This window comes from Cebus imitator, unplaced genomic scaffold, assembly GCF_001604975.1.
Source record: "Cebus imitator isolate Cc_AM_T3 unplaced genomic scaffold, Cebus_imitator-1.0 Scaffold264, whole genome shotgun sequence".
Taxonomy (NCBI): domain Eukaryota; kingdom Metazoa; phylum Chordata; class Mammalia; order Primates; family Cebidae; genus Cebus; species Cebus imitator.
In genome coordinates this window covers 3,043,010-3,053,975 of record NW_016107579.1, presented here as the reverse complement: position 1 = coordinate 3,053,975, position 10,966 = coordinate 3,043,010, and the positions used below count along the sequence as shown (strand labels likewise).

General features: G+C 42.4%; 1 protein-coding gene across 3 annotated transcripts in view; it reads right to left on the bottom strand.

Annotated features, from left to right (window-relative positions):
* RALB (RAS like proto-oncogene B) overlaps positions 1–10,966 on the bottom strand; it is a 45,098-nt gene that overhangs the window by 22,908 nt on the left and 11,224 nt on the right. Inside the window, exon 2 of one of the 3 annotated variants that reach the window (XM_037728409.1) lies at positions 538–645. The exons of the other annotated variants lie outside the window; for them this stretch is intronic. The gene's annotated coding sequence lies outside the window, so the exon portion shown is untranslated. The remainder of the gene's footprint in view (positions 1–537; positions 646–10,966) is intronic. 3 annotated transcript variants of the gene reach the window in all.

Genomic DNA, 10,966 nt, shown 5'->3' with positions numbered 1-10,966 from the left:
CAGACAGAGTCTCACTCTATCGCCCAGGCTGGAGTGCGGTGGTGCAATCTCAGCTCACTGCAACCTCCACCTCCCAGATACAAGTGATTCTCCTGCCTCAGCCTCCTGAGCAGCTGGGATTACAGGCACGCACCACCCTGCCTGCCTAATTTTTGTATTTTTAGTAGAGATGGGGTTTTACCATGTTGGCCAGGCTGGTCTCAAACTCCTGACCTCAGGTGATCCTCCTGCTCAGCCTCCCAAAGTGCTGGGACTACAGGCATGAGCCACTGCCTGGCCAGAACTTCCCTTCTAACAAAAGGCTGCCCAAGAAATCCCTTATTTTCTACACAGAGCAGCCTGGAAGATCGGGCTGCAAACACAGATAAGGAAGCTGGAAGCTTGAACAGCTACAATGCAGCAGCTGCACTGATAGAAGCGCTACCTGGAGCCAGGCATGTCCACCATGGGGGTTCCACCTCCCACTTTTTTAGCACATGCACAATAGGAAAGAAGTAAGAAATAAGTAACATGGAGTAGCTCAGACTGAGGACCCACCTGCATAATAAGACTGTGGCGGGGGCTGCCTTATGCAGATGGCATACTTGGTCCTAACAGGTTTTCCATACCCTGTGTAGATCAGACACTGCCTCCCCACAAGCTCATCTATTTTAAAAAAACCCTACATTTCACTGCAACCCTTTTTCTGGGACCCCTCTCTGTTGCAGACAACTGTTCTCCTTCTTTCTCCTATTCAAGTTCTGCTCTAAACCTCACACTTGGTGTTGTCTGCATCCTTGATTTCCTTGGTTTCCAAGAACTCTGGGTGTCACCCCAGAAAATGAGGCTGCTTTAAGACATGCGGACTCCTATTTCCATTACTCTGACCAGATAGCCCGAAAACATCCCCACTGGAAAAACAGACACACACAACACACACATACATCATCGGGTGAAATAAAGCAAAATCATTTTAAATTAGTGGTTCCCATTCTTAGCTACACAAGAGAATCATGCAGGGAGCTTCAGAAACATCCTACGTCTGGGTCCCACCCTAGATTCTGAAAGAATTGGTCTGAGAAGCACCTGGGCATGGGAAATGCTAAAAGATTCCCAGGTGATCCTCATGAGCAGCTAAGACTTAGAATTACTCTGAAATGCACAGCTGAGCTCAAAAGAAAGCAAGAATCCCCAAACAGGAGAGAATCAGAGCAGTAAGAGCAGCAGTTCCTGAAGTTTTGGATGGTTGCTGTTCTTGGTAATTTAGGATTTAATGTGCAAGTGTGTGCGCGTGCACACATTCACATGGCTGGTAGACCAGACACACACACAAGGTAGGAGTTAGAAGTGAGACACCTTTTCAATTGAGAGCTGAGAAGTCAAGACCCTTGAAGAAGCACACCAGCTGTGCACCAACAGAGGAACATGACAAGGAAGCGTGTCTGCCTGGACTCTGGCTATAGGGAATTCTCCCCTGAAAATCTATACCCACAACACTCCTCCAAATCCAATAAAGTAACATGAAAGGTGGTCCCAGGCTGCTCACAGTGCTAGAGCCCCAGGCAATGCTAAAGGAAACCTCTCTGGGGGAACAAAAAGCATGAAGAATGATCGGGAGTCTCACAGCTAAAGCCTGTAATTTCAGCTCACAAAACACAAGCAAATCGTAATTCATGAGAGTCAACAGCAGTAACAAGCAGGACTCTTCAGGCAAGTGTTATAAAAAGTAATCAGTTGATCAATTTTATCAAAGAAAAAAAGCAAAATGTAAAAAATATTTCATTTAAAATAATGATGCTCACAGCAAATGTACAGAATACACATAAAAAGCATGTATGATCCTACCACCCAGAGATATTCACTATTAACTGTGTATACCAGAATTTTCTCTATACCTTCCTATATGTAAAACCTGTTTAAGACCATATTTATGTAGTATTGCAAGTTTATTTTTCACGTATTAGATTTCTCTGTCTTCTGAAACAGCACAGGCTGAACATCATCAAGCTTTCTCTTGACGATCTCAGGGCACTCCTCAGTGAAGGGCCTTGGCTGTCAGGAGTCCAGATCACATCTGCTCTTCCCCCCTTACACTTGACTGTTTACCTGCCTACACCAGGTGTTCCTTCCACTCCCCCTCTGTGAACTACATGCTTTTTAAAATAAATAAATAAATGAGCTAAGCAATTAACTAGATAAAAACATCTGCAATGTGACTAAAATAGAATAAATGGGCTAAGAGGCAGACCTCCCCCAAAGGCTTGAATTTAGGAAGGTGAAACTACTTCTGGCCTCATTTCTGGTCCACACAGTTTCCTACAGAGCTGAGGTTTGTGAATGAGGTTGGAACCTCCAGACCATCAAGCTGTCACACCATTTCTCTGAAGCGATCCTGGTTCCATGAATTATTATAGCTGTCTGAAAAGAAAGTTTCCAGGCTGGGGCAGGGGGGATCCTTTCAAACACATGTAGTTATCTAACTGTGAACTGCTATTTTGAAAAACAATGTCAATTTCTCTAGAAGAAATAAATGAATTGAAAACTACTCAACAAACCCAGTTACGTTATCTGTGCTTAAAGTTCAAAAACTAAAATAGCCATGGTGGGTATTTCCAGCCTACATCACTGCTTCAGTTAACTTGGCATGATTAAGGGAAAGAGCCAAGGCAGAGGTGCTGACCACATGTCCTCACTGAACCAGTCCTGGAAACAGCAACCTCCAGACTTTGGGTGAAACTGCCTTTGCAAAGATTCGGACAGTGAGAGAAGCCCAACATGCTGACTCCATCTTGCCTCTGGTCTCACAGGCTGGCCGTCTTCCCTTATTCCTGAACATGGGCCACACTAACCGTGCGAGGAATTTCTAGTTTAACAAAGATGATAATAGTCCCTCCCTAAAATTGATCCTCTCCTTGTTCGGGGACTGAAACTGCCTTTATAAAACTAGTAAAAAGCCATAAGATTAGGATTATGGGAGGGGCCTGAATTCTGCTAAAATGTAGGCCTCATTTCTATAACCCCTTACTGCTCAGGAGTCATGTGGTCAGAGGTCACAAGATTTGGACTTCCCCAGTTGCTCCCACAGATAACATCAGTATTGTAAAGCCTAAGATTGGTCTTTTGAGATGTTTTTCACTCTGACTCCACCTGGACTCATGACCCAGCCATCCCTGTGGTTCCTCCCCGCCATCCAGAGGTACACTCAGTGTACAAGCACCGTTTTCCACACTCCTATGATTTCATCCTCAACCAATCAGCAACACCCATTCCCTCACCCCCTGCCTACCAAACTATCCTTGAAAAACTCTAACCTCTGAGCCTTCACGGAGACTGGTTTGACTACTAACTCCAGTTCTTCCATGTGGCCAGCCTTGAGTCCACCAAACTCTCTTTACTGCAATACCATGGTCTCAGTAAACTGGTTTCGTCTGTGCAGTGGGCAGGAAGACCCATCAGGCGATGACACAGGGTATTAGAGATGAGAAACTTCTGTTTAAGCCACAGATAGTCTATTTTTGTGTTTGCTTTTTCTTGTATCAAAAACATTCCAGAAACATAGTCTTTGCCTTCAAAGAACTCAAAGACTGGTGGTTCAGATAGATTAGTAAGTAAATGATTACAGCAGAAGATGATAAATTCTATGGCAGAAGTACGCGAGTGGTACCCTGGGAACACAGAAAGACACATCTAGGTCAGGCTGGAAGGCCGGGGGAAATTTCCTGGAGGAACACCACATGAACTGAGATTTGAAGGAACTGACTAGATAAAGACAGGAGGAGAAACGGCAGGAAGGGAAAAATAAATCAGTTAAGTTTAGGAAGCTCGCATTAACGATTTAATGGTTATAATGGAAATGCCTAGCCAATAAATGTGTTTTTTAAAAAATGCAGGTATCTTCCACACCATTTTATCTTGAAAAGTTTCAAAACTAAGAAGAGTTGAAAGAACTGTCTTGTGAATCCAGGCACTCACCGCCTGGACTTTACAATCAACATTTTGTTCCACTTGTTTTACCACAGATCCATTCATCTGTCGCCCCTCTTCCTACCCACCAATACGTCTCATTTGCTAATGTATTTCAGTGTAAACTGCAGGTGTCAGTATACTTCATCCCTAACATGAAGCACAGACATTCATTTCTCCCAAAGCAATGGGACTTCCCCCACTGAACTCACTAACAATTTCAGAACTACATCTACGGGGCTGGGACCACTTGCAAACCATAAGGTCATAGAAGTAGAGCCCCGATCCTAGACAATGGGTGCACTTATAAGAAGAGGAAGAGCTACCTGAGCTCTTTCCACCATGCGAGGACACAGCGAGAAGGCAGCTCAGGTATCTCTTCCTCTTCTCATGAGGCAGGAAGACAGCCCTCACCAGAACCCAACCACGGTGGTGCCCTATCTCAGTCTTCCAGCCTCAGAACTGTGGGAAAGTAAATTCCTGTTGTTTAAGCCACCCAGTCTATGGTATTTTGTTATGGCAGCCTGAGGTAAGACAGCACCCTTCAACATGTTTGTACCTACTCACACAAAAGCCTGTTGTTTGACTCAAGTTTGTTCAAAAACCATTTGGGCTCTACTTTGTGCCAAGCTTCAGGTCTCTCCCCTTAGAAAATTCAGTCTTCTCAATGAAAGACTTATATAAATAAAGCATTTTAATGTAATTTCTCACATGCAATGATGAAGGTGGCACAAGATATAACGGAAATCATAATGAACTCCAGGAAAAGGGAATCAGGAAGGCTCCAAAGGTGAATAACAGCCCATTCAGCAGATGGGAGTGAGAGTATATTCCAGCTTAACGCACAGCATGTGCAAAGCAACAACGGCATGACACATCACAGTGGGTTCAGGCGTCACATAATATTGAAGCATAAGGTATGGGATGGGGAAGTGCCTGGGTAATGAGTCTCCAAAGATAGTCTACAAGTAGGCCTAAAGTGCCATCTTAAGAAACGTTGTTTGATTCTAGAGAAAACAGAGAGCCATGCTAGGAGGGTCCTCCAGCCCATCTTAGCTTATAAGACACTGAATCAACAAGGTTACAGAATAACAGGACACTCAAAATTAAGGATGTCCATTTAGATGACTTGTCGGGGAGGGGAGGCAAGAGCGCTGGGAAATGGTTTTCCTATGTAATGTTATATGAAACATTAATATTAGATAGGGCTCTCTACAACTTAGCATAAAGCCAAATACCAGAACACATATTCACTTAAGTAAAATGTATTTTGAAAGCAAATCACAGCATATAAACTATACATGTTAGGAGGAAGAGGTGGTTTCTATTAGCCTTAGTCCCATAGGCTAATACAGTCATTAGTCATTTGTTAAACTTGGCAAAGAGGAAATGCGTTGGTAAGTAGCGTCCAAATGCCACCTTGCTGTATCATGGGGTTGTAATGAAAATCACAAATGAGAACCTGAAAACCTAAGGGAAACCTCATCTCTCAGTCCCCCTCCTCAAATTCCATGTCCTGAGTAATATGGCAACAGAAGCACATGGCAAACAAACAGTACAGGCCTGCAAAGAACGGCATTCAGCACTCCTCCAGGCAGTATCAACGGAAGGTGACCTAACAGGCCACAATCATAACATCTGAGTCTGGCAATCCTAAAGCTGAGACAATGTAGGAACAAAAACAAGAACAGTATTGAAAAACAGACCCCTCAAAAATTAGGAATCCAGAAATCCGTACCTATAATAAATATTGAATAAACAAGGGAGAAGGGAGGGTTCTGCTTCAGAACACCTAGCGGAGACTGGTCAATGTGCAGGGTACGTCAGGAAATTCACATTTTCCAACAATCACCGAAATGGCGTTTCCTTTGTTTTAATCTTTACAACAAAAACTAACCTGATGTTAACCAGTTATTTTCCATTGTTTTGTCTCCCTGTTCCAGTCTTACAAGAAAAGTAACTTTGAAATGACCTATTTTGGGTTCTTTGTTTCTGCATTCTTCACCCCTTTTCTGTCCACAAAGCCAGCCTCCTCCCCTCAGCTCACTCAAACAATCTTATGGAATTACGTGCTGCCTGATTCTGGAATGGCAAATAAAGCCAGTTCAGATCTCTAAACTACATGTGTGATAATTTTGTCTTTCGTCTTTACAAAAGTTCAAACTCAGCAGTAGAGTTAAAATGCAAACTTCCTGTTATTTTTTTTTTTTTTTTGAAACGAGCATTCCCAACAGGAAGCAATAATGGAAAAATGCAGGGAATCAAACATGGTAAGAAACATTTAACTCAACAGCTACAAAATTGAAAAAGAATTTGAAAAGCAAGGGAGAATTGTAAGAAGGACTGAAAGACCTGAAAGGCTTAGGAGAAAATATTTGCCACACCTAACAAGGTAATACCCCTAATATATAAAAAGCCCCTGCAAAGCAATAAGTCAAACAACCTAATTTTTTAAATGGGCAATAAATGAAGAAGTACTTCACAGAAAAGGAAGTGAGAACAGATAACAAACATGTGAAGCTAAACCCAATTTTTTAGTAGTCAAGGAAATGTAAAAAAACATTAGATAGGGTTCATCAAGAGTTTGGGAAAATACTACTGAGAATAATATTAACTGTCACAAGCTTTTGGGAGAATATAAGCAACCACTAAAAGAATTATTTGAATGTAAAACTCTTCTAGGAATTTATTCTATAAAAGTGTAAGGGCCGGGCATGGTGATTCATACCTGTAATCTCAGCACTTTGGGAGGCCAAGGCAGGCAGATCATGAGGTCAAGAGATAGAGAACATCTTGGCCAACATGACAAAACACTGTCTCTACTAAAAAATACAAAATTTAGCTGGGTGTGGTGGCGCGCACCTGTAGTCCCAGCTACTCAGGAGGCTGAGGCAGGAGAACTGCTTGAACCCAGGAGGCGGAGGTTGCAGTGAGCTGAGATTGTGCCACTGCACTCCAGCCTGGTGACAGAGCAAGACTCCGTCTCAAAAAAAAAAAAAAGAAAAAAGTATAAGGATATAATGACAAGAATGATTTTTGTTATTACAAAGAATGCTATAACAATCTTTAAATTTTCCATCAGTGAGGAATTCTTACAATATCATACATTATGATAGAACCAAATTTTAGATTACACAGCTATTGGAAAGAATGAGGAAGTGCAGTATGTACTGACCTAGAACAATGTCCAGATGTATCATTTAGGAGGAAGTACAAAATGGTAAAAATCCAAATTCTATCAGAAATGTGCAGAAAACATAATACAATGTCATTTTAAAAAACTGTTTGTTTATATATAAACAAAGAATTATTGTAGGATACACAGTTAATATTGGCAACAATGTAGTTGGAATTTCCTTCTTTTCTTTCCTTTCCTTCCTGTTCTAAAGCTTTTTGATAAACTTTCACTCCTGCTCTGAAATTTGCCTTGGTTTCTTCTTCTGCTTCAAAAATGTACAAATTTAAAAAACACATCCTCCTTATTTTGCCTAATTTGAACAAAGTAAATTGAGGAAATCTGAACACTGATTGGATTTTATTTATTTATTTTAAGACAGGTTCTTGCTCTGTCACCCTGGCTGGAGTGCAGTGACGGGATCATGGCTCACTACGGGTGTCCACCTCTTGGGCTCAAGCAACACCCCCCCACACACATCCCTGCCCTGGGACCTCTGCCCCTAACTCCAGAGTAGCAGGGATTACAGGCGTGAGCCATGGCATCTAGTCGGGTTAACCAGTCACTGCCTGATGGTGACAAGGTAGTGCATTATGTACTATTCTCTATATTTTTGAGTATGTTTGAAAATTTCCACTAAAAAGAAACATAAGGTAAATGAACTTACACCACAAAGGGGGATCTACTAGCAGACTACTAGTGTATGTCGCTGACTCAAAATGAAAAACCCGCTACAGGAAGGAGGCCGAGGAGAGGGCTTGGACTCAGGAGCAACTGGACCCAGGGCCCTGACAGCTGCCAGGCCAGCCCTGTGATTCTCACCACGTGCTGGCTCTCTTCCTTGCTGTAGTTCAGCTTTCACCACTTGACAAAAACAGAGATGCCCATTTGTAAAATTTGGTGGCCTGCAGACACGCTTTGTTTGCTCATACAGTGCTTTTAAAAATTCATTTAGTTAATTATATTTTTAAAAGAATGATTTCACATAAAAGCCCAAATTTCTGGCATCTCTTAAAAAAATCAAGAAGTCTGACGTTCCTAAGTCCCACTGGGCTGGTGCTGCAGAGCAGCTGCGGCTTTTGGAAGGGACACACACTATCTGAAAGCCACCATAAGCCCGCTACACTCTTACTTCCATCTGCCTCACTGGTCTGTCTGGCCCGCCCTGCTCCCTGACCCAGTCTTAGACATGACAGACCCAGCCCTCCCGATCGCACACCCAGACCCTGGCCTGAGTCAAGTGCCCTCCTTGGTCAAGTTCCCCTTCCCTTGTGTAGCTGCTATTCTTATTAGCACCAAGAAATGGAATATATCTATATGCTCATAACATTATGACTCGCTTTCCATGTCTATAAAAATCAGACAGTTGAATTAAGTAATCTAAATTTTCTTTCAATTTTTGGCTGTTTTTTTTCCTGACATTAGATTTGCAAAACAATTTGAATTTGCACTCCTGTGTGCCTAAGGAAATTTGTTTTAGGTATTTCTGTCCCCTAATGGATACCTCTTTACCTGTCCCTCGCCACCCCCCCAAAAAAGAAAAACTAAATTAACAAAAACAAATGAAACTAACTAAAACAAGAACTAGAAGCTTTGGAGTCCCTTCTTGTAAGCAGGAGACTGCTTCTGGTCTGCACCTCTGTGCACATGCTATTTCTTCTGCGAGGACTGCCCTTCCTTCTGATGGAGGAGGATCGCCTATAATTTAAGACTCAGCTGGAATAGTTCCTCCTCACCTTCCTAGACATCCCCCAGCAAGCTCATCCTCCCAGTCTCAGCGGGCCCCCATGCCTGTCAATATTGTCTACCATTTCAATTAGGGAAACTGGTGATTTCCCCCAAGATGAGGTCTGTTTCTCCCACCACACTTCAAAAGCCCATTCATCTTTGTGTGCCCAGCATGCCTGGTACTTAAGGGATGCTTGCTCAACATTTAGTAGATAAAACACCAGAGCTGGTGTTCTCCACCTGGGTTGTGAGGTCTCAAAAGGATAGGTAGTAACTGGTAAGCTTTTTATGTATTTATTTTCTTTTTTGAGACAAGGTCTCACTTTGTCGCCCAGGCTGGACTACAGTGGTGTGATCATGACTCACTATAGCCTCAACCTTTGGGACTCAAGCAATGCTCCCACCTCAGCGTCCCAAGTAACTGGGACTACAGGCACATGCCACCATGCCCAGCTAATTTTTAAAAAATTTTTGTAGAGACACAGTCTCACTATATTGCCCAGGCTGGTCTCAAACTCCTAACCTCACATGACTCTCCTGCCTTAGCCTCCCAAAGTATTGGGATTACAGACATGAGCCACTGTGAGACCTGGTAAGCTCTGAAATGCTAATTAATTTATCTGATGACTTTCCTGAAAGCAACAATAAATGGCAGGAATAATTTGCAAGCTCATTTTTTTAAATAAATTATTTCTGAAAGATAAAGTTCTCCTCTACCCACCCATGGAATCTAGGATTTTGCAGGCCTTAGAGACGGTTACCAATTTATACAGACTCACTCTGAAGTTCCTGCTACCTGCAAAGGCAGCCTTGGAGACATTAGAGCTACTGAGACTCCTAACAGCTTTAGGCAAATTTAGAACTAGCATACACGTCCCTATTCTGAATTACATATTCAAATAAAATCCTATTTTGAGACTTAAACAGATTCTACTACTACTTCTATAGCATCACTATTACATCGCATACTCTCAAACAGAGTTTGTATCATTTGTCCAGGGTCACTTAACTAATGGATGGCAGGGCTGGGATGGAGCCCTAGCGGTTCACACCCTGAGCCACTACACGGTCTGCGCGCTTATGAGTGGATTGGGGTGGGATGGGGAAGAGCTTCAAGTATGATGTGAAATGTTGAAATTTATTTCAAGGACGCAGACCTACCGGTCAGAAAGCTCACTAAAGAGGGAGAAAAATGCACAGGCAGGCAGCATAGAACACAAGCCCTAAAACAAATACCTGAGAGGAAATATACAACAAAAAATAGTTGTTACACACTCATGCACCAAATAAAGGTGTTTCAGGCAATGGCAGACCACATATACAATGGTGGTCCCATACGATTATAGTACCCTACTGTTACTGGGCCTTTCCTACGGTTAGATGTGTTTATATAAGCACTTCACCTTTGTGTTACAATTGCTCACAGTATTCAGTACAGTAACTTGACATGCAGGTTTGTAGCCCATGGGCAAAAGGCTGTGCCATCTGGTCTAGGTGTGTAGCAGGCTATGCCATCTAGGCTTGAGTAAGTATACCCTATGACGTTTGCAAAACAATGACATTGCGTAAAAGCATTTCTTGGAACATAGTTGTCATTAAGTGACGTGTGGCTGTATATACAAAAGAACTGAAAGCAAGTACTTGAACAAATATTTACACACCCATGCTCACATCAACATTACTCACAATAACCAAGAGGTGGAAACAACTCAAATGTCCATCAATAAATAAACAGATAAATCAGACGTGGTGAAAATCTGCAACAGAATATTCAGGCTTTAAAAAAGGAGTTCCGACACATGCTACAACAAGGATCACCCTTGAAGCCATTATGCTAAGTGAAATAAGCCAGGCACAAAAGGACAAATACTATGATTCCACTGATAGGAGGTACCCAGAACAATCACATTCCAAGACAGAACGCAAAACAGAATGGTGGCCGCCAGGGGCTGTGGAAAAGGGGAGTGGGGAATTGGTGTTTAACGGGTGCAGAGGTTCAGTTTGGGACGAAGAAGCTCTGGAGATGGATAGTGGTGATGGCTGCACAACAAAGTAAATGTGCTGAATGTCACTGAACTGTACCCCTAAAAATAGGTAAGATGTTAAATTTTATGTTATGTA